A 24,317-nucleotide genomic window follows, 5' to 3' on the forward strand; every position below is an offset into this window, starting at 1 on the left:
CTGCGAGTTCCATGGAGACCCAGCTCTCTGTTCTTTAGATGATCTGCAAACACCTTGAGTGGAAGGTTCACTTGAAGCAGATGTAGCCACAGTCCAAAGACATAATTTAGTTTATCTGATAATTGGCAGCAGACAACCATAAGCCTTTAAAATTGAGACTGGAATCTTATCCCCTATGCCATGTTGAGGGCTCGCCGGTTCATGTAAGGTAAGGGCACACCAAAAGTAATTTAATTGAACCACATATCTCAAATGCCACTTGTTTAACTAATTTAACCATTTCTAACATGCTTTGCACTAATGATCAAGCCAATAACTTCACCAACACAAATCCATTCCAATACCCCATATGTAAATTAGCAAAGTGTCTAGTTTTGATTGAAGATAAAGATAGCTGTAGCCTCTGGATAGCTGTGCCCTTCCTGATGAAGTACTAGCTGACTTCCCCTTTGAGTGTAAATTCCTGATTAGGATAAGTGACAGCCCCTAGGGTGTAGATTAAAATTAACACACACATCCATTTACATCATGCTGTCTGTGCTGAAGTATTCTAAAGCAAATCAGAGACATTATAACACAAGGTTTTACGATATACACAGTTTTAATACCATTTCAGTTTCCTCCAAATGTATTAAAGCTCAGGAAAAACTTCAGAAGAATGGAGTTTTGTCCTCTTCCCTGGAACAGTCTATATTAAGTATACTCCTTAATGGCAACTCGACTAAGAAAAGGAAAAAAGTTATTTTAAATTTATTTATCTATTTATTTATTTTTCAGTCTAAGCTGGCAGGCCTAGGAGAAATGCAGAATTCCTCTTAGAGTAAAACTTCCCTTTTGTAGAGTGAAATAGCGTATTTGATGCTAAAGGTCTATAGGGCACAGCCTGGAAAGTGAAGATGAATGCCAATAAAGACCTGATTTACTCTGCATTACAAAGTAACCAGGATTTTTTTTCCCCTTGTATAAAGGGAGTGATTAGGAGGCTCCAAGCTCAAGTGGAAGTGCGGTGGGCATAGGGAGAGATGGCGAAGACAGGTCATGGCCGAGAGAAGAGACCCAGAGAAATGGAAGCAAGTGGAGTCTGGAGAGGAGGAAGGACCCACAAAAAATTATCTGCGGTAGAGATGACCTCTGGGTCTTAACACAATCACGTCTGATACTAATTTTATGTCAATTTTATGTGATTGCTAATTCTAACTTGTCTGTGCATAATTAATTTGCTAGCCTAAGCCTTCAATAAAATGTCTGCTACACAGAAGAGCTGTGGTTAGTGGTCCTTTGAGAAAATGAAGGAAGAGGGGTGGGGCAGAGCATGGATTAAGAAAGTTCAGAGAGAGGACAGCAACCCAGGTATTGACCAATGAGTATTGGTCTTTCTCTGAACTCAGTTGACCAACTGAGAATTCAGAAGGGGCATACATTTAGAGTGGGAGGTGACCAGGAATTTGTAAGTTTCCTCTGGGAATCTTCTAAAATCTTGGCAAAGGCTTGGGCTTCCTACAATACATGTCGCATAGGTTGTTGCCATCTTACTTCAGGTATTAAAGGGAAGAATAGCCACAGGAGACGGGAAGACATCCAGCATTAAATAAAAGCAAATCTAAACCTTAAATGCATCTCTTGACATTTATTTGATTCATTTGTTACATTTTGTCTTAGAAAGCTAAATAAGTTGAACTTACAGTAGAATATTGAGAAAAGTTTCACCCAGTATTAACTGTCTCCAAATGCAGGGAGTTTATTCATGGAATTTGTTTATTTAACTGAGAAAGTAAATTGTTTTCTTACGTTGGAAATTTGTTTTTTATTTAAAAGGGGGAAATATTCCTTCTATGATTAAAAATATGTTCTCCTTCAAAAAATTTTTGGCACCCAGAATTGTTACTGTCCAAGGGGGGTTGTCTGCCCACTGTAAGACATGCCCATAGTCAAGAGGTAAGGTGCTAGGAGAGAAAGGGTTGTTTATTACAGCTTGCTAGCAAGAGGGAAGATGGCTGACTAATGTCTGAAAGAACCATCTTACAGAACGACGACTACAGGCCAGTCGTATGGGGGCTGATCTCTGGGTGAGGAGGCAGCTCGTCTCTGGGTGGAGGTATCCATCTGATCTCCAGGTAAGGGTAGACATCTGGTGTTAGTTCCTGATAGTCTTGTGTTATTGGATATGAATCAGAGATGGAGCAACACCCTATATCCAGGTCTTCAGTTGTCATCGATGATGGCCATCAGCGTAGACTCTCTGCATGGGGATCATCACATTCTTAAGGAACTCAAAAGAACAAAGTTATCAACTTACAGCAGCTGGGAAAGCCCATAAAATCTACAGAGCATGTCTGGGCTAGTTAATCAGAGGTCATTCAAAGTTACAACATCGTTTCTTTTCTACAATATGGCTTCCCTTATGTCAACCTCATGTTGAGCCGGTATCAGAATGACTTGGTGCTGTACAGCAAGATCATAACATAAATCATAGTTGCTGTTCCTCTATGCCCGGTACCCATGTACGTGGGTCTACCCAGTGCCAAGGGTCTAGCATGGTACTAGGTGGTGAAGATACACAGAGAAAAAGATGGTTGTTGCCATATTCAAGCTCCTGTTAGCAGAAAGGTAAATAGAGTAGTCCCTCCTTATCCACAGTTTTGCTTTTTGCAGTTTCAGATACCTGAGGCCTGAAAATATTAAATGGAAAATTCCAGAAGTACACAATTCATAAATTTTAAATTGTGTGCCATTTTGAGGAGCATGATAAAATCTCATGCAGTCCCTCTCTGTCCCACCAGGGACATGAATCATTCTTTTGTCCAGTGGATCCACACAATATATGCCGTCCGCCTGTTAGCCACTTAGTAGCCATCTGGATTATCAGATCAACTGTCGCAGTATCATAGTGCTTGTGTTCAAGTCATCCTTATTTTACTTAATAAAGGCCCTAAAGCGTGAGAGTAGTGATGCTGGCAATTCAGATATGCCAAAGAGAAGCCATAAAGTGCTTTCTTTAAGTGAAAAGGTGAAAATTTTCAATAAGGAAAAACTTAATAAGGAAAGAAAAGCATCATATGCTGACGTTGCTAAGATCTACAGTAACTTTTATAATAGTATATTGTTCTATTTATTATTAGCTGTTGTTAATCTCTTACTCTCCCTAATCTCTAAATTAAACTTTATCATAGGTACGTGTGTAGGAAAAAACATGTATAGAGTTCGGTACTATCTGTGGTTTCAGGCATCCACCGGGGGTCTTGGAATGTATCCCCCACAGATAACAAGGGACTACTGTACTACTGAATTTAATGAAATCTGCTTACTCTTTGTTCAAACTGAGCAGCCTTCCGAAACTTAATATGATAACTTCGAGATCATAAAATATACATTCCTCTGAAACGTATCCCAATAAGCTGCTAAGGTGTTATGATTGTTTTCTAGGTCACTGATCATTTGGGCTTTTCGTTGATCTTATTTGGGTTTTAACATGTCTGAAAGCATTAGTTTGTCTTGTATATTTGTTTGGAAAATCTGATTGTTTTGATCTTATAGGTACGCTGGCGGTTTGTTCCTACACATTCAGCATCCAGACAACATGGAAAAGGAGGTGATTGGAAGCTTATTTGGGTTTCTGAGACGTGAGTGATATAATCCGAAGAATGCCAGGGGAATTACTTTTGTGGTGTTGGAGTGTCCTGAGTGGGATGGGTGTTAGTTACAACATGGAGGAAAATGTAATATACTAAGTCTGAGTATTTCGAGTTATGACTTTTAGAACAGAAATGGGCAGACTGGAATTATTAGATAAGACAAAGGGTATCTGTGGTTGGATATATGAGTGGGTATGTTGAGGCACAGGGTGCAAGTGCAAATGATGCAGAGACGCGAAGTAGATGATTTGTATTCTGGCTCCTCACCTTCAATTTGGTGTCTAGACCATTCTTTGATGCCGCCTCCTCTTTCCGCACCATCTGGCCACTTTGCGTGTACATCATTGTTGTAAATAATGGTTCAAGAATCAGATTTCAAATTCAAGATCCACTACGACCTACCTATAAACCTTTGTGAAAAACGTCTTACCTCTTTTAGCCTCAGTTCCTCCAACAGCACAATTAGTATTATTTATACCAAATGGAAGATTTGGTCAGATTACTTTATTTCATAGCATCTAAGATATGATTGCTTATAAGACACAATTACTTTATGTACAACTAAGGAAAGGAAAAAATGCTGCCACGTGAACTGTAGCACCATCAACTATAAGATGGATCCTGATGTTGGAGAGGCTAAATGTGAAATCTTGAATCAACGAGATACACAAATGAAATATTTAATGTTAAGGAGTCTTGGAAAACATAAGGTACCGTACAAATATTATTTATTATTATTCATATATTGAATTGTATAATGACGTGAACTTGATGGATACACAGAAATGATTAACTTTCATCAAATTCTGGTGCACGAGAAGGAGGAGCTCCCCCGTGAAACTTGAGAAGGCAGTGACTTTATGAAATATCACGTTAAGGTTTACATCATAAAAGTGGAAATAGATTCAAAAGATAAACATGTTCTTACAGAACCATTATGTGCCACAAGTGAAAATTACATATGCGTTAGAACATAAACATCTGAGATCTACTACATATAAAATCATGTCATTCTTTTACAGTTCTTCCCTAGGGGAAATCCAAGAGGTCAGATTCAGAGCACCAAGTTTTGTTATCTTCACCTTAAAAGTTCACCTTGCAATGGACGGTGAAATTAGTCAACAAACAATCTTTGGGAGGGATAAGTAAAATTCTAAGTTATTTTTCATGTCCCAGACTATTGACACAGCTTCACACAGGAAATATTCCACATTCTTTGTCTTGCTAAGGGAAAGGGAAAAATGACTTTAGCAATGAAAAAAACTTTAGCAATGAAACTAGAGAGTGTAAGTGGTGGGTGACTTTAGAGCTTCTAAGAAACCAATTTTTAATGATGATTAGCTATCTTTTAAAGACTTTTCTTAGTCAAACTGTGGAGAGGAAAATAGTATAAATAGAGTTTTAAAAAAGATATTTAGAGAATAGGATATTCACTGACCATTCCCCTGATACTTTAAACTTATGAGTACACTTCTACTCCTTGAGCATTGGAGACATACTGATTCCGTTTCTAGAATACTCAAATCTTGATGAGATCTACTAATAGGGTACAAAAGAAGCATGGTACAAAGTGGTTTTACATTACAAACACATGTGTATTTACCTTTCACATAATTCAGTCAGGATATTTCACTAGGATGTCACATCACCAAATAGCTAAACCATGTTCAGAAAACTAGTCTCCACAAGTTGGAGGCATTCTCTAGTTTCTTCATTCTGACCCCAACTATCACACAACCTGTCTTTCCAGCCTCGTCCATAGTGAGGGGCATAAAAACTGATTGCTTTCAGCATCGGACCAAGACACGCAGCTTGGTCTCAAACTTCTCCTAGGTCAAGAGTACAGCTTGAAGATTGGATATTTTGTCAACCTGTTGGCACTTTACATCTGAGCAGTAAGTGGAGGAAGGTGACGAAGTTGAAGTTGAAGGTGAGGGGCTTTGACATTTTGCTCTGTATTTTTTTTTTTAAAGATTTTATTTTTTCCTCTTTTCTCCCCAAAGCCCCCCAGGACATAGTTGTACACTCTCAGCCGTGGGTCCCTGTAGCCGCGGCATGCGGGACGCTGCCCCAGCGCGGGCCAGACGAGCAGCGCCATGTCCGCGCCCAGGACCCAACCAACGAAACACTGGGCTGCCTGCAGCAGAGCACGCGAACCCAACCACTCGGCCACGTGGCCAGCCCCTTTGCTCTGTATTTTTTAATTCGAATTCTTTACATTGAAAAACCTACTGCTTATATAATTTATTAAAAAATTTAGTCTTTCCCTGATGAGTAGGTATGGAGAAGAGTTAAAGAAAAAAAATGTTTGTAAAACATTTGTTGATATAACAATCTTAGATGTGTGGGCACTTAATAACAGAATTTCAAGATGCATAAAATAAAAACTGACAGAACTGACAAATCCACATTTAAAAATAGTCATTTTAACAATCCTCTCTTAATAGCATAAGGAGACAGAAATCAGGAAGGGTATAACAGATTTGAACATTACTATCAACCAATTTAACCTAATTGTCATTTAAAGAACAGTACCCTCAACAATTGCAGAGTACTTATTATTTTCAAGGATTGATGGAATGCTCATCAAAATAGACTATATGCTGGGCCATAAAACAAGTCTGAGCACATTAAAGGATTGAAATCATACAAGGTATGTTCTTTAGCCACAACAGAATTAAGCTAAAACTGGAAAAAACCCAAAAAACTTCAAATATTTGGAAATTAAGCAAACCACTCCAAATAGCCCATGAATCATAGAAGAAATAAAAGAGAAATTAGAAAACATCTTGTACGAATTTGAAAACACGACATATCAAATTTTGTGAGACGTACCTGAAGTAATTCATAGAGAGAAAATTTATGTCTCTAACTGCTTATATTAGAAAAGAAGGAAGGCTAAAATCAGTGATTTAAGCTCTCATTTTGACAAGTTGAAGAAGTACAAATTAACCCCAAAAATAAAAAGGAAAAGAGAATTAAAGATAATAATAGACATTTCAATTAAATGAAAAATGAATAAACAATAAAAAAGTGAAACCAAAAGTTGGTTCTTTGAAAGGATCCAAAACTGATAAATTTCTAAATAAACTGATAAAGAATAGAGACAGAAAAGACAAATTATCAGTATCAGGAATAAAAGAGGGATGTGAACATACATTCTAAAGGCATTAAAAGAATAATAAAAAAAGTATGATTATGCCAATGAATTTGATAACTTAGATGAAATGGACAAAGTTCTTTAAAGATACAAATGCCCAAAGTGACACAAAATAAATGCCAATGCATTTGATCACTTGACAGATGTAAATAGTGTACTTAATACCTTTACTTATTATTTAAAACTCAGCTTAAATATCCCTTCAGAGAGGTCTTATTACTCTCATAGTTTTAATTAAAAATATCAAATAGATAAAACATTTGTAAACATGTTCATAGGTGTATTACCTCGCTTGGGCAGCCATAACAAAATACCACAGACAGAGTGGATTAAACAACATTTATTTTATCAGAGTTCTGGAGGCTGGAAATCCACGAGCAAGAGCCAGCAAATTGGGTTTGTGGTGCAAGCTCTCCTCCTGGCTTGTAGACGGCCACCTTCTCATTGCGTCCTCACATGGCCTGTCCTCTGTGCATACATCAAGAGAGAGCACTCTGGAGTCCTCTCCTCTTTTTATAAGGACACCAGCTCAGTTGGATTAGAGTCCCACCCTTATGACTTCATTTAGCCTTAACTACCTCCTTAAAGCCCCTATCTCCAAATACAGTCACATTGGGGGTTAGTGCTTCAATATGTGAATTTTGGGGGACACTATTCAGTCCATAACAATAAGATACTAAGAACAACAACATAAAGAACATTAGATATGGTACACTGAGTTTAAGAAGGAAAGCATTAACTTTGAAACCCTCCTTCCCTTTCATAACCATGTCCCTTTTTATCTCCACTCAGAGATAACCATTACCTTGAATTGTGAGTTTGTTGTCTTGCTTTGATTTATAATACTATCGCACATTCATGTACCTAAACAATGAAGTGCCACAATAAAATCTATGTAAATAGAACCACACTGCCTGTATTTTTCTTGACTTGCTTCTATTTCGCAGCATTATGCATCTGAGATTCATCCCGTTGTTGTCTGAAACTGTAGTTAACTCATGTTTTTATGCTCTATAGCAATTTATTTTGATCGACATCTGGGCTGCTTTCAGTTTCTTGCTGTTCAAAACAGTGCTGCTCTAAATATCCTTATAGACATCTTTTGGTGGGTAAATGGAAGAATTTCTTTAGGTCAGGAGTTGGCAAATTTTTTCTCTTAAGGGCTAAATAGTAAATCCTTTAGACTTTGAGGACCATAAGGTCTCTATCCCTACTACTTAGCTCTGTCTGTATATTGTGAAAGCAACCATAGACGATACATAAACAAATGGACATGTCTGTATTGCAATAAATTTTTACTTATAAAAACAAGAGTTGGGCTGGATTCGACCCTCAAGTCATAGTTTGTTGATCCATGCTCCAGGTTAATTAGGAATGAAACTACTGGGTCATATTTAGTGTATATCTACTTTTAACTTGACTAAATAATGCCAAGTTTTTTTTTCAAAGTAATTGTACCAATTTACACTCCCATCAACTTTTTAGATTTCCAGGTACTTCACATCCCTGCCAAGACTTGAAAAGCTCAGATTTTTCTTTTTGCTAATTTGAAGGGGGTGAAATGACATCCAATTGTGATTTAAAATGCATTTCCTTGATTACTAATGACTTCAAACATCTTTTCACATGAATTCTCTTCTGTGAATTATTTGTTGAAATGATATCCCCATTTTCTATTGGGCTGTTTGTCTCATTGTCATCAATTTGAAGGGGTTATTTTTATATTACAAAACCTAATTCTCTTCCAGTTGCAGTTTTGAAAATATCTTTTCCCATTGTGTGGCTTGTCACTTCACTTTCTTAATGCTGAATTTTGAGAAATGGGAGATCATAATTTTGATGTTATAAAACTTACCAGTCATAAAAGATTGGTTTTTATTCTTTGTGGTTAAACTCTATTTAGTCTGATAGTATTATGGACATGCTAACTTTATTTTGCTTACAATTTGGATAGATTGTCTATGTTTTTTTGGTCAAACTCTTGTTTCCTGTAAATAACACAGATTTTGATCTTTTTAGCCAAGCTGACAATATTTCCTACTTTCCTAGATGATTTAGTCTGTTTTACACTGAGTATGGTTACTCACATATATGGATATATTTCTATTATCTTATTTTATGCTCTCTTTTTCTGTCCTATGTATATTTCTCTTTTTTTCTTTTAAATTGTTAATCTAGTCTCATTCCATTGTTTTTCCTTAAGTATCTTGGATAATATGGACTCTTATTTCTGTCCTTTTAGTGATTGCCCTAAAATTACAACATGTATCCTTAATAGACTTGAAACTGATCAACAGGTCACTCCCATATCTGGATTCTATTACTCTCTAATCTTAAACAACTAGAAAATCAGACAAAATATACATAACAACAGCTTTGAGACATGGGGCAACAGGCAGCAAAGAACAATGATCTCTAAGAGAAGGAAAACACGTGAGTTGAACACTGTGAGTGCACCTGCTCACACCTAGAGAGAGTTTGCAGCCACAGCAAGGGCTGGAGGGAAACCAGCAGTCTTGTTGAGTTCAAGAGACAGAGTTTAGAGAAGAAAGGCAGCTGGAATTTTGGGACACACACACACACGTACACACACACACACACATAAACTGTGGAGAGGCAGTTTTTGGCTGAGTGCCCGTCTGTGAATATGTTTGAGGAAACTACTGAGCTTGAGAAAAGGACCCTTGGAAAGGAGTATGCAGAATTAATCTTGAGAGCTCATAGAAGGTCAGGAGGAGTTTGTTTTCACCAGACAGGATGGAAAGACCTCCTAATACACAAGCTGTCAAGTCAAGTTCTCAGAAGTGCGTTTGTCAGCAGTGGGACAAAATTAGATCTGGACTAAAGGCTGTTCTGCACACAAAGTGTAAGTGATGCTCATAAGGACCAAACTGATTGCAAGTAACTTAACCGCATTCTAGAACAGAGGCCAAAATCATTTAGAGGAATAATAATAATAAAAAACACCACTCAATAATGTAAATACATGTCTGGTAGCCAATAAGAAATTGCCAAGAATACAAAGAAACAGAAAAATACAATCCGTAACTAATAAAAAAAATTTAATAGAAACATTCTCAGAAATAACACAGATGACAGATTTAGTAGACAGGGACGTTAAGACAACTGTTATAAATATACACATGCTTGAGAGGGGGAAGGAAAGCATAAGCACAAGCAAAAACACCCAAAGCAGACTTTTAGAGACTACAAAGTGTGATACCTGAAATTTAAACATTAATGAATGGGATTAACAACAGATTAAATATGTAAAAGGAAAAATTAGTGAACTTGAGGATATAGCAATAGAAACTATCCAAAGTAAAACACCCAGATTAAAAAGACTAGAAAAAAAATGAACAGAGCATCCATGAGCTGTGTGACCATGTCAAGTGCTCTGATGTATACATGTAATTGAAATCCAGAATGTGAGAGAACAGAAGATATAAAAAATACGTATGTTTTTGAAGAACTGAACTTCAAGCAGAAGAAATATGAGGAAAACTACACCAATACACATCATAATCAACCTACTGAACACCAGTAATAAGAAGAAAATCTTAAAAGCATCTAGAGAAAATGGACAGATTATATACAGAGGAACAAAGACAAGAATGAATAGAAGACTTCTCATTGGAAACAACAACGCAGAACTGAGGACAGTGGAACAATATCTTCAGAGCACCGAAAGAAAAAAAGAGCTGTAAACTTAGAATTCTATATCCAGCAAAAATGTCTTTCAAAAAGTAAGGCTAAAGACTTTTTCAGATATACAAAAGCTGAGAGAATCGACCTCTAGTAGACTGGCACTAGAAGAAGCACGAGAGGAGGTCCTGTTGGCAAAAGGAAAATGATACCAGAGGGAAATTTGGATCCACTTAAAAAAATGAAGAGCAATGGAAATGGTAAATATGTGGATAAATAAAAAAATATAAAAGACTTTTTTGTTGTTATTTTTAATTTCTATAAGCTTAATTAAGGGAGAGAGCATATCTCTTTTGATTATTATACTTGGTACCTGTTAAGCATTTTGTAAACAGTATTGAATGACTTATATACTCATGCAAATAAATGTATCTATGAAAACTATGATATGCACTATTAAGTAAAAGTACAGAATACTATGAAAGAAGAGAGAGCCTAGTTTGATTTCCTACTCTTTGGGGAAGAGACATTTAAGCTGAAACCTCAAGAATGGCAAGGTGTTAGTGAGGCAAAGCTGGGCAGTCAGAGTTGTCCAGGCAGCTCTTGCAGAAGAGATCTCAGCACTTCCTAACAATTGAGAGGAATGACGATAGGACAGGAGATTCTTGAGCAAGAGGGAGAATCACACAGCAATTTTTAAAAGTAGGCAGGGAAAGTTTTTGAATAGGGAACTGTTATGAGCTGAATTGTGTCCCCTCAAAATTCATGTGTTGAAGTCTTAACCCCTAGTGTGACCAGAAACTAGGCAAGGAAAGGGTTAATGGAAATCTGATCCATAACTACACATAGTCCGTCAAATGTTTTCCAGACAAGGAGAAAACTAAATGTGTTGTTTTTCAGAAGTTGATGTCCTTGTTTTTGCAGATGGTGCTGTCCTCTGGTGAAACTTACACAGTTGCAGCAGGACCCCTGTAAATTGCTCCAGCTCAAAGTGTCCAAAAGTTACCTTGGACCTGTTCTGTAACGGCGTGTTGCACTGTGCTCATTATGTAACGTCTGCACATGAGCCCTGATTAAGCCCAGTTGTTACACCGTGGTAACATATCCTCTGCACTCTGGGATATAAAGTCTCCAACTGCACTAAGCTTGTGGGCGGACATCCTTTGGGAGCTATCCCCCGTGTTCTCCATTGCTCATCCAAGCAATAAACCTTTTTCTTCACCCACTTCAGCCTTGGTTGTGCTTTTCTGCTCCACACTCACCAAGAGAGGGACTCACTGAGTTCGGTTACACTAGTACTTCAGAACATGACTGTCTTTGGAGACAAGGCCTTTAAAGGGTAATTATGGTAAAATGATTGGGCCCTAATCCAATAGGACTGGTGTCCTTATTGCAAGAGGACATTAGGACACAAACACACACAGAGGAAAGACCACGTAAAGACACAGGTAGAAGATAGTCATCTACAAGCCAAAGAGAGAGGCGTCAGAAGAAACCAACCCTGCCAATGCTTTGATTTTGGACTTCCCGCCTCTAGATTTGCAAGAAAATAAATTTCTGTTGTGTAAGCCATCCAGTTTAGGGTACTTTGTTGTGACAGCCCTGACAGACTAATATAGAGACTGACGTATTGTGATACTTTAAAACATTTAATTTTGATTGCCTTCAAGTGATCATGCCAATATTCAAGTATGTGTCAAACAAACCAGGGAGTTATCATTTGGATAAACTACTGGCAGATAGTCCAAAGGTGGCTTTTTAATCCTCAAATACTAGATAAATACCAAATGAGAATAATTCCCTCTGCCCTTAATAGTGAGTGCAATTGGTAAGGAAAATATGCCTCTGTGGCATTAAACCTCTGATGCCCTGGGCTGTCTGTTTATAGTCTATTTCAGGAAGCATTCAGGAGTTAGTAAAGTTATAGGATCAGGTGTCTTATTGGTAGCTAAGTTCTAGCTGATATCTGCAGGCGGGTTCAGTCTGCAGTATTGGCTTGGTCTCACATTTAAAAAGACATCTTGGATCACCCCTACCAGCCTCTTTTGGAGATGAGCTAGGTGGTCTTTCAAATTTCAGATTTCTTTCAAGTTTAATATCAGAGGATTCTGTTGCATCTTAATCTACTCTGTTTACCATGCTCAATATTAAGGCTATAGGATACTTGAAATTGCAAATATTTTCTCATGCAGGAAATATTAATCTTCAGATACTCATACACAGTTACAGACGAATGTGATGGTGTATGTTTAGCTGTTGCAAAACTAAGATTTCTTGCCATCCATTCGCTGTACCGGACTGTTAAAACAGCCCCTCTCTTTGATGCCCTCTCAGTCTGCTGTTCAGTAAGACGTAATTGTGCCCATAGAGGAAGATGGGTTGGAAACGCAATAGCAGGATATACTTAAAGTAACTCAAGTTGAGTGGAATTACATTATTCAAACTGAAAACCCAGGGAAAAATTTGTTACAAGCTTGCTTAACAAGTCAGATGTCTTCATTTGGAGAGACATGGTTATAATTTGCCATTTGTCATGAAGTATGCCTTTTATATCAGTAATTGAGTAAGATAGATAACAGGTGATGGCTTGGATCAGAGTTTTTCAGAATAGCATAGCAGCTTCAAACACAACGTTAATCATTTGCTCTGGCTGGAACACAAGAAATAACAAAATATCAAAGGTTTTATTTTGACATATGGTTTCCAGCTAGTTGACTGAGCAAGCAGTAGATAATCAGAGTTCAGGAGTAGAGAACCAAAGGACGAAGTTAAGAAAAGGTAAACAGCCTAGTTTTCGAGGGTTCAGAAGAGTGGATTTAGAAGAAGAGCGCAATATAGCCAGAAGGTCAAGATTTATATATCTCAAAAAAATTCCTATTCACAATAAGAACCGACAACAAAAGCTATCCAGCAAGAACCCTAGTGAGAGTTGTGACGAAGTTATATGAAGCAAATCACATTTCACCGTAACTTAAAAAAAGACAAATGAATAAAGTGAGGATCTTAGGTGGGTGACATAATATAGTTTTGGGGTGATTAAATATAGTCAATTCTTTGCAAATTAATGCAATTCTAATAGATATATTTGTGGTATATTTCCTGCGATTTCTATTCCCTTGGTTATGCTTTTCTGGAGATACTAAATCTTACAAAAGGAGTGTGTATTTTTTCAAATCAGGAAAAGGTTATTAAAACTTTATTCTGTTCATTTGAAGTGCTGAACATACCTTTGTATGCTGAGTGACAGCATAAAATTGGTGATATGGAAGTCCACTGTCTGCTTGAGACCATGGGGCGGCTGTATTGCACATCTCTGGAAGTGCCATTATCATTGTAGTCTACATGAATAGCACTCTCTGTAGTTGTGCAGTGCACAACGTCAGCTGTGGTACAGGGTGACCTGACCCTGCACACTGAGAGATTTTTGTTCTTGCTTTTTCCCCAGCTCCAATGAAAGTCTCCTATTATTTTTCTTTAAAAAAATGTATTTTTAATAGATAATTTACCTTACCTGAGAGGTCACATCACCAAGTTACAGCAATTTACCAGACTGAAAACAGGATTGTGGTAGAGCTCTGAGGGTATTTTAAAGCTCTCCACTGTTTTAATGAAAAAGCAGCACACTCTATCAAGAAGTTTCTGAACCCTAGCCAGAGCTCTTCATCTAAAAGGGAATTTAAGTGTTGGTGTATTGGAAAGCCAGTCATTCACTGCCCATCATTCAGCTGGCTGGTAGTAGCAATGATGCCAACACGGATTACAGATTGTGCTGTAGAAAGGACAGATTTTGCTTTTAAGAAACCCACCTAACTATTAACTTTTGTGAATGAATATGTAATTCCATAGTCCTTTGCAAAATCCAAATATTCAGCAAATATTTGTTTTTCTCTTATTAAGTTCTAAACAATGTTTGTTTCATATTTCCTTCAAATAACAATGAATCTCCTGTCCATATTGAGCACACCACATAAATTTCAAGGAGGCTGCACGGGTGATTTCTTTGATAAGATCAGAGATTTGGCTTAGTGAACACACTGTTTCCTTAATAATTCTGTGAAGAAACATAAATGGCCTTGGAAGCACGTATTACCCAGCGATGTGTGTAAGTACAGTCATGTGTCACCTAATGACGGGATATGTTCTGAGAAATGTGTCATTAGCCGATTTTGTTGTGCGAACATCGTAGTGTGCACTTACACAAAGCTAGATGGTATAACCTACCACACCTGGGCTGTGTGGTACTAATCTTATGGGACCACCGTCACGTATGTGGTCCATCAGTGACTGAAATGTCATTATGCACTGCATGACTGTAGGTCACTACTAGAAAAATAAGAGGCTGAATAAAATGTTGCACGTTAAAAAAAATAAAACTTCCCCCAAAAAGAGAGAGATTTTAATTTCCCCTCCCCAATTCTTCTATTGGACATTTAGCTTTTAAAATATAGTTGAGGTGAATTTTAAGAATAAAATTTTTTGATTTTGTTAATAAATTTACTAACAAAAATGATTACTTTTCAAATGAATTTTTATCACAATAATATGGTTTTATAGTTAAAAAGTCAAACAGTAATAAAAGGATTATAATGGAAAACAGCTGTCCCTTTGTATCCTCTCCCTAGAAGCAACCGGCTTCAAGCTCTAAGCTTTCTCTTTTGCTAGATAGCTGGTAATGCCTTTCTCTTCTCTTCTGAAAATAGATGCAAACCATAATTTCTGGTTCAGTCTGTCATCAGGGTTTTATTATTATAACTGTATCTGTTAAGTTCCATCAGAGAAGCACCCACTTGGAATAGCCCTGCACACTGTTGTAGGGAGGGAATGGCCACAGAGCCTTCTCTTAAGGGCTCTATTCCAAGCAACTTTTTGGATCACCTGGTTAATGGGTCAAAGTAGCACATCAAAACAGATATCTAATATCTAAAGGCGCCCAGCAAGCATTTTGACTCTTCTTATGGGTAGGGGATGAAAACTGAAGCAATCTGTTCTTTACTTTGGGGGAAATACCCTGACATTCCCAAGAACACTGAATCCTTGGAAACTTTGGATGGCAGAGTCTTGCTTTCCCTTGAGATTTGCCCACATCTTCCAGCACGCCTGTGTGTCATCAAGGCAGCTAGGGTTCCTGATCAGTCTAGCTCTCATGGCCCTTTCAGCAAGATGCCATTAAGATAGTGGACCAGTTGATGTCTTGTCTTGCAGGATTAAACTTGTATTTCTACATTAACAAGAGGCATCAAATAGCACCTATTGATTATACAGAATATATTTAGCGTGGTTTCACTTCTTCCCTTTTTCTAAGTCCTCAGTTTTCCTTGGAATGATCAAAGCTTTTAGGTCCACATTATGCTTATTTCTTATGTAATATATCTAAGTAATTATTTTTGTCATCTGAATTAACTTTCAAATCAAGCTGCTAGACCAGATGTCAATAGAGCCAACATGGCACCTTAAGATCTTGTGAAGATCTCCTTAAACCCTAGTCTGTGGAAACTCTGTGGTTTTGCCAAGACACATAAAAATTTGAAGAGAAAGTGAAAGGCAATAGTGGGAGGGTGAGAGGTAGTTTTGGCTTCATTTCAGCCTCACACAGTAGGTCACTGAAAGCATAAGACTAAATGTATGTTCTTATGAAGCCACCATTCTATCAGATCAGCTCCAGCTTCTCATCAGGATGCACAGCCCTTCTCTCATCTCCTCTTATTTCTCCTCTCCTGCCCCCCACGCTCAAATTCCCTTTCACTGATAAATCATACCACTAACTGTCATCAAGCACCAACCGTGTACTTGCTACTTTATATAGATTGTCCTCTAATGCTCTCACAGCCCATTTTACAAGTGAGAAAATTGAGATAGAAAAAGACTCAGTAAATTGCCCCCAAATGCTCATTTTAGAATTGTCTTTACTTGCCACCTAACCAAGCTCATCAAGACATTGTTCTAAACAAAATCAGTTTCTACTTTAGGAGGAAGTCTGGTGACAGTTGGTAAAATATGTATTTTATTCATCCATCGTGGGTATTTAGACATTACCCCTTGTCTTACAGGTTTCATTGTTCTCTGCCTCTTCCTTTGAATCTCTCAGTGCCAATACTTGAATTCATTACCTTGGTTACTTTCACTGAGATGTAGAATATTTCTTTAGGTCATTGTGTGTATGTGTGTTTAAGACTATTTTTTTTTAGAGCAGTTCAAGGTTTACAGCAAAATTGAGAGGAAAGTACAGAGATTTCCCATATACCTCCTGTCCCCATAGTTGCATAGCCTCCCCCATTATCAACATCCCCCCCCACCCAGAGGGAACATTTATTACAACTAATAAACCTACATTGACACATTATAATGACCCAAAGTCCATAGTTTGCCTTAGGGGTCACTCTTGGTGTTGTACATTCTATGTATTTGGACAAATGTATCATGACATGTATCCAACATTATAGTATCATACAGAGTATCCTCACTGCCCTAAAAATGCTCTGTGTCCCACCCATTCATTCCAACCTCCCCTCCTCAAACTCCTAGCAACCACTGATTTTTTCACTGTCTCCATAGTTTTGCCTTTTCCAGAATGTAATACAATTGGGATCATACAGTATGTAGCTTTTTTCAGATTGGCTTCTTTCACTTAGTAATATACATTTAAGATTCCTCCATGTCTTTTCATGGATTGATAACATTTCTTTTTGGTGCTGAACAATATTCCATTGTCTGGATGTACCACAGTTTATCTATTATCTGCTGAAGGGCATCTCGGTTGCTTCCAAATTTTGGCAATTATGAATAAAGCTGCCATAAACATCCACGTGCAGGACTTTGTGTGGACATAAGTTTTCAACTCCACTGGGTAAATACGAAGGAGCAAGACTGCCGGATTGAATGGGAAGAGTATGTTTACTTTTGTCAGAAACTCCCAAAATGTTTTTCAAAGTGGCAGTTACATTTTGCATTCCTACTAATAATGAGTGACAGTTCCTGTTGCTCCACATCCTCACCAGCATTTGGTGTTGTCAGTATTCTGGATTTTGGCCATCCTAATAGGTATATAGGGGTATTTCATTGTTGTTTTACTTTGCATTTCCCTGATGACATATGATGTGGAGCATCTTTTCATGTGCTTATTCGCCAGCTGTATATCTTCTTTGATGAGGTGTCTGTTAAGGTCTTTGGCCCATTTTTTAATTGGGTTGTTTATTTTCTTATTGTTGCTTTGGGTCACTTTTTTTTTTTTTTTTAAAGATTTTATTATTTCCTTTTTCTCCCCAAAGCCCCCAGGTACATAGTTGTATATTCTTCGTTGTGGGTCCTTCTAGTTGTGGCATGTGGGACGCTGCCTCAGCGTGGTCTGATGAGCAGTGCCATGTCCGCGCCCAGGATTCGAACCAACGAAACACCTGGCCGCCTGCAGCGGAGCGCGCGAACTTAACCGCTCGGCCACGGGGCCAGCCCCGCTTTGGGTCACTTTTTTGATCAAGAGTGTAGTAAGGAAATACATCCAGACACTCTACACGCCTGAGAATATCTCGCTGTTTTTCCCACTGAAAAACGATACATCGGCCAAATGTAGATATGCTATAGACATTATCTTAATATGATCCTCTCATTTTGGAGAAAACTCTGATGACAATCTGAATTCAAAGTACTTCCAAATATCACAAAATTACTAATAAAGAGGTGGAATGATGAGAGAGAAATCCAACATGCAGAATTCATCAAGGAGTTGCAACTATCCCCCGGAAAGAAATAAGGCAAATTGATAGGAAAGAAAATGTATTATAGACTTATATAAAAAAAAATTTAGATTTGAAAAACACCCAAAATAGAAGATTAAGCACACTAACCATGTGCCAGGAAAAATTAACCAGGGAAAGATTAGGAAACATCCAGCTTGGAACCATTCTTTTCCCAACAGTGGGAAGATACTGAGAGACCACAAGCTATTTTTATTTTTAATTACTTGATGAACTTTCTAAGAGAGTGTTGGCAGACAGAAGAGCTGAAGAGAAAGGACGCAGGAAGCCCACAGCCAACTTTATAGCTACTAAAAATAATCTACTGAGCAAAGAAAATAATACATTAAAAAACAAAAGCTAAAATGCAGTGGATCCGATATTCCACAAGGTGTATTTGGAATAAAATGAGGACAGTATTCCTGGGCTGTGGCTGTTTCTTGTCCCAACTCCCCACAGACCCACAAGCACCCAAATGGTTAAACAAAGACCCCAAACCATCACCATGCAGCTCCCACACCACTCATTTTGAAAAGGGAAGATTCAATCAGTGTGCAAGTAAATAAGAATAGGAGTTGTGAAGGACCTAGCCATTACTATTCTTGGCAAAATCATGGGTATGGATGGAACTGGCCCCATTCCAACACGAATAAACTGAAAATAATGATAAATCAGTGTGGAACTCATGCAAACACTTGGCAAAGGTATGTAAGAAAGAAATAAGAAAAATGTAGAATGCCAACCACAGATTGAGTACTTTTTGAAAAATAAGAAAAGATAACTTCAGACGGTAGTAGTAACTTGGAATTTCAAAGAACATGAATGCTATGAAAGCATCAACAAATATGTGATAGAAGAGTAAGAGATGAAAATGGAACCATTCAAGCTATGAAAAATTGAAAAGAGATAAAATGCATTGCATTTTTTTGTTTTAAGTATCTTTTGCAGCAAAAGAAATCTAACAGTCTAAATATAGCTAAAGCCGACCTCGCCTTTCTAATCCTTCTATCCCCGAGATAATCCCACTCTACTTTGGTGTGTTTCCTTTCTATGCATGATTTTATTCCTTTACTACGCATGCATGTGATCATAAGTAAGGTATAATATTATTGTAGCTTTTGAAATTCACACAACCCATATCATACTATATGCGTTACTAACGCAACTTGTTTTTCTTTTTTAACTAAATATTACCTTTGAAAAGCTTTTCCATGTTGATCTATATCAGTCAAACTGTTGTATAGTATTCCGTTGTATGAAGAAACCTCAGTTTACCCATTGTCCTACTGATGTTAGGATTTTCTTTATTTATCTTTTACTACTGTAAGTAATTCTGGAGTAAATATCCCTTTTTGTTTTCTTAAGCTCATATAGATGCAAAATTTTCTGTAGAGTAGACTCCAAAAAGAGTCAAAACTCTGCACATCTTCAACCTGACAGAGTATTGTCAAATTTTCTCTAAATTATGTTTCTCATCATAATGTAGATAGTAACAATTTCCTCCCATCCTTGCCAAACACTTGACAATTTATGGTTGTGAAATGGTGTTTCAGACAGGTTTTAATTTCCATTTCCTGATTGCTAGTACGGTTGAGCATATTTTCATAAGTTTAATAGCCCATGATGAGTCCTCTTATGTGAATTGCTCATTCATATATCCTTCTACCATTTTGAAGATTTAGTTAAGCGAATTTTTCTTATTGATTTGTAAGAGTTCTTTGTGTATTCTGGACATCAATCTTTCATAGGCCAAAGGCATTGCAAATATTTTCTCGAAATTAATACTTTTCTTTGAACTTTTAAAGTGGTAGGGCCGGCCCAGTGGCGCAGCGGTTAAGTTCGCATGTTCCGATTCTCCGTGGCCCAGGGTTTGCTGGTTTGGATCCCAGGTGTGGACATGGCACCACTTGGCAAAAGCCATGCCGTGGCAGGCGTCCCACGTATAAAGTAGAGGAAGATGGGCATGGATGTTAGCTCAGGGCCAGTCTTCCTTAGCAAAAAGAGGAGGATTGGCAGTAGTTAGCTCAGGGCTAATCTTCCTCAGAAAAAAAAAAAAAATTTATTTTGTTAGAGAGAAATTTTAAATTTTAAAATGTATCAATTTTACCCTTCATGATTTGTGGTTTTATGTCTTAAGAAACCATTTTTTCCCTCATGTAATAATCTTATAATCTTCTTCTAAAATTCTAAACTTTTACCTCTTCTTATTTAGGTCTAAGAAGTTTTTTAAAAAAATCATAAATAAGTGTTGAATTTTACCAAGTGCCATTTCTAAGCCTATTGAGACGTTTAAATGGTTTTTGTTAACTTGTTTATGTAATGAAATACATTAATAGATTTTCCAATTTATTGGAAATGCAAGCCTTCTTTGCATTTCACAGAAAACACTATTTATGATTTATACTAGTTTAATACTGTGATAAAAAAGGTAAGCCCCAAATAGCTTTTATTTGCAACTATCAACCCAAATTAATGAAACCACCTAAAGGGAGACTTTGCAGTAAAGAAACTGTCCTTGCAAAAGTTATTTTATAAATATAATAAACAAATGACTTCCAAAATAAGTGTAAAATACAGTGCAAAGTCACCTCATATTTCTCCAATGCATTAATGAAGTTATTTCCTAACATATTATTAGAAGTTTGTTCCTTCGGTTTTAAGTGAAACTGACTTGTCATTTTCCTTTATTGTAAGCCCTTGTTCAGGCTTGATATCAAGATTACCATGGGTTATAAGTGAGTAATATAAATTAGAGATTATTCATTCCTTGAATATTTGTTAGGAGTGTAAAATTGCCTAGGCCTGATACTTTTTTTGGATAGATTTTAATCTATTGATTTTTAAGTGATTTTTGGCAATTTGTATTTTTATATGACGTTCATTTCCATCGTTTTCAAGTTCCGTGGCATAAAGTGTTATTAGTTGTTATGATTCTAGAATCTCTCTGTGGTCATCTTCACTTTTAACCCTGATATTGCTTATTAGTGCTTTCTCATTTTAGACATAATCGTTATTGCCCAATGGTGTCTATTTTATTAGTTTTATCAAGACACAAAATAGCTCTTATACAGAGGGAAAGGGACAGCTCTTCCTTAGAGTAGAATTTTAACTGATAAATATTGAAGGAATGATATAACAGCCAATCATCTTTTGGAGTAATAAATTTGCAAGCAAGAACCATTAGTGGATTAATAGGTCAAAATTAATAAGTCAAAGCATGATAAGAAATGGGATATTTGCATAAAGTATCTCCCCACAAGATACTTGTTAATCTAAAAAGAAACATAGTAGCTTTACATCAGAGAAACCTGGCAGATATCACCTTAACCAAGTGACCAAAATTAACATCACCAGTAACAAAATATACTGACATCAGGTACCTCCTGTTCTTATGCACTGAGAAGAGCGTATTTTCTCTCTGTGGAATTTGTGCCAAAAAATACGTAACCTGAGGAATCATCAAATAAATCTATATTGAGAGACATTCTATACCATAACTGACCAGTACTCTTCAAAATTGCCAAGTTTGTGAAAAACGAAGAAAGAATAACACCTGTCTCAGATTAGAGCGTATTAAGGAAGCAGAACAATTGAATGCAGCCTAGAATCCTGGATTGAGTCCAGAGCTTGATAAAGGACACGGGTGGGACAATTAGCAAAATCCAAATCATGCCTGTATATGAGTCAATCTAGTATGTACACTTAGTTAATCATATCAATGTTAATATCTTGGTTTCAATAATTTTCCTGTGGTTATGTAAAATGTTAACATTAGGCAAAGCTGGGTAAAGGGTAAATGGAAACTCGTTGTCATATTTTTGCAACCTTTTCGTGAAACTGAAATTAGCTTGAATAAAAAATAGAAAACGAAAACCAAAAGCCCAGCTATTTGATTTTATGCTTTCTCCGTCATGTCTGTGGTTACCTTTAGTAATTTCCTTCCTTTTATTTTGTTTTGGTTTACCCTCTTCTTTGCTTTATTTGTTTTTAACTTCTTCAACTGGATGCTTAGCTTATAATTTATCATCCTTTTGTCATTTCCTCCAAATGTATTTGTGTTAATCACGTATTTCTGCATAAAATCCTCAAACTTGGTAGCTTAAATTACCCCTGAACTTGGTAGCTTAAAGCAACAAACATTCAGTAACCTCACAGTTTCTGTGGGTGAGGAATCTGGGCTGGGCTGAGCTGGTTCCTCAGACTTTATGGCTCTCAAAAAGCTGTGATGAAGCTGGGGCTTCACTCACTCAGTGAAGCTGGGGCCGCAGTCATCCGAAGGCTGGACTGGGGAGGGGTCTTCTTCTAAGCTCACTCACCTGGATGTTAGCAGATTTTAGTTATTCATGGGTTGTTGGACTGAGGGCCTCCATTCCCTGCTGGCTCTTGGTGTGAGGCTGCCCTCAATTCCTTACTACATGGGCCTCTCCACAGAACAGGTCACCACATGGCAGCTCCAACAGAGCGAGCAAGTGAGAAGAGCCCACAGTGCAAGCAGGACGGAAGCAATCATCTTTTATACCCTGATCTTAATGATATCTGGTCATGTTCGCCATATTCTATTCATTAAAAACAAGTCATCAGGTCCAGCTCGAGCTCAGGTGGAGGGTATTACACAAGGACCCAAACACCAGGAGGTGAGAATTATGGGGAAGTATTTTCGCAGCTGCCTACCGCAGTACTCAAGGCTATAAATTTTGCCCTCTAAGTAATTTATATTTGTAACGTTTCACAATTGATCTCATTGTTCATGATCTCATTGTTCACCCTAAATATTTTATCATTTCCAATATAATTTTATCTTGGATCCATAAATTATTTGTTTTGTATTTTAAGCTTTCCAATATATGTTTATTCCTATCATCAAATGTTTGGCTTTACACTTACAATGTATTCCTCCCATATTTCTTTCCTCTCTTGCCTTCTGTTGAATGGATTCTACTTTATTTATTTACTTTTACCTTTCTGTTGGCTAAGAAGTCATATTACCATTTATTAGTGATTACCCATAAAAACTTAACATGCATACTTGATATTTAGAGATTTTCAATATTTATACCTTTCTTCTGAATAATAAGAGACTTCTCAATATTTTAACTCCAATCTTCATCCCTTCCATTTTATAAATTGTTGTTATTTAGTAATTTAATTCCACCTTATTTTTCTCCTTCATCCCCGTTAATGATATTCTACTTCTTTCCCCCAGTCCTTGCCTATTTAGATTTACCCACATTTACCAGTTTTGTCTAAGTTTAGGTTTTTAAAAAAATTGTTGTTTATTTTTTGGGCTTTTTCTGGGCTTATCACTGGGTCTTGAATCCGTCAATCTGGGTTGAATTTTCTTCTTCCTGTAGTACACATTTTACTAGTTCTCACAGCAAGAATTCTCCTATGTCGCCCATATGTTAGAGCTCTTTGTCTATGCTCCCGTTTCTTAAGCCCTCTGTGTACTTTTCGTCTCTCGTCTTTGAGCGCACCTTCTTCACTTCACTCTCTTCATTTAAATTCTGTTATTTAGCCTATCTATTGAACTCTGATTATAGTTAAAATTTTCATTACTAGAAGATCTATTTGATTCTTTGACATTCTTTTTTTCCCATTTCTTTCTTTAAGATTTACACTGAAAACTATAAGACATTATTGAGAGAAATTGAAGACGACATAAAGAAATGGAAAGAAATTTCATGCTCATCGATTGGAAGAGTAAACATAGTTAAAATGTCCGTATTATCTAAAGCAATCTACAGATTCAATACAATTCCAATTAGATTCCCAATGACATTTTTCACTGAAATAGAACAAAGAACCCTAAAGTTTATATGGAACAACAAAAGATCCCAAATAGCCAAAGCAATCCTGAGAAAAATGAGCAAAGCTGGAGGCATCACACTCTCTGAATTCAAAATATACTACAAAGCTATAGTAATCAAAACAGCATGGTACTGGCACAAAAACAGACACACAGATCAATGGAACAGAATTGAGAGCCCAGAAATAAACCCATACATCTATGGACAGCTAATCCCACCAACAGTGTATGAGGGCTCCCTTTTCTCCACATCCTCTCCAACACTTGTTATTTCTTGTCTTTTTAATAATAGCCATTCTAATAGGTGTGAGGTGGTATGTCATTGTGGTTTTGATTTGCGTTTCCCT

This window comes from Equus quagga, chromosome 8 (genome assembly GCF_021613505.1).
Source record: "Equus quagga isolate Etosha38 chromosome 8, UCLA_HA_Equagga_1.0, whole genome shotgun sequence".
NCBI classification, from domain to species: domain Eukaryota; kingdom Metazoa; phylum Chordata; class Mammalia; order Perissodactyla; family Equidae; genus Equus; species Equus quagga.